The sequence below is a fragment of the Hipposideros armiger genome, unplaced genomic scaffold (genome assembly GCF_001890085.2).
Source record: "Hipposideros armiger isolate ML-2016 unplaced genomic scaffold, ASM189008v1 scaffold_48, whole genome shotgun sequence".
Taxonomy (NCBI): Eukaryota; Metazoa; Chordata; class Mammalia; order Chiroptera; family Hipposideridae; genus Hipposideros; species Hipposideros armiger.
The window spans coordinates 3,572,773-3,573,822 of record NW_017731398.1 but is presented as its reverse complement, the minus strand read 5'-3'; positions in this window follow the sequence as shown (position 1 = coordinate 3,573,822).

Sequence of the window (1,050 nt, the reverse complement as noted above, 5' to 3'; positions counted from 1 at the left end):
AAGAGTGGAAGTAGGCAATTGCCTGAGTAAGAACTGCCGATGGTTAAAAACATGAAACGATGTTGAACCTCACCAGTAGTCGAAACAAGACGTCAACAACCAGACAAATGAGATACATGCTTTTTAACCCAACAGAGTGGGGAAATTATGAGAATCCTGCAACCTAGTATTAGCTGGGGGTGGGCAGAACCTCAGATATGCTCAGAAGCTGGGAAGGGACTTGATAGAACCATTCTGGAGGGCAAGGATCTAGTAAATTCAAAATGTACAGACACCACGACCCAGCAATTCTACACCCCAATATCCAACCTAGAAAAACACATACATGCACGGGGCAGGCATGAAGAACAATCGTCAATGAAGCTTCGTTTATGATGGTAAACTCGGGGAATAGCCTAACTCTCCATCAGCCCAAACCAGCCAGACAACCAACAGCGTTTGCACACAACAGCATACACGTAGCGCTCTTTAAAAAAATACTATTTTAAATACCCTCAGGGGGAAAAAAAGCAGAGTTAAGTGCCATATACTAGTGATACATATAAAAAATTCTTACAAGGAAGTACTATGTGTATTTTCTATGGATATATTCAATAGAAATGTTTTTACATGTTTTACATGTAAAGTAATTCAGAACAGTGGTTACCTCTGGGGAAAGGGAAGGGCCAGGATCGGGAGCTGGGGAGAGGATCCATGGGGACATGTGTGCTTTAAAAAAGCTAAGTGTTAAGTATGTTGGGATATAAAGAACAGCACATAAATCTTGCTGTGGCAAGCCCCTTATCAACATGCGTTCTAATATAGGTCCTGGCTTTTTAAGGCATTAATAATAAAGTGAATTTTCATTTAGAAATTCCTGAATAAAGTTTCTTGCTGGTGGTGCAGTACATTTTTATCAACAACCTTTAACAGCTAGAATTTGTTATATTAGAAACCTGGAAAAAAATCAATTTGTAAGCAATGAACTTGCAAAAATTTACACCTGCCTTTTGCAACATAATAAATACCTAAATATAACAGCGTCTAATCCCAACTCTTTCAGTGCTAAGT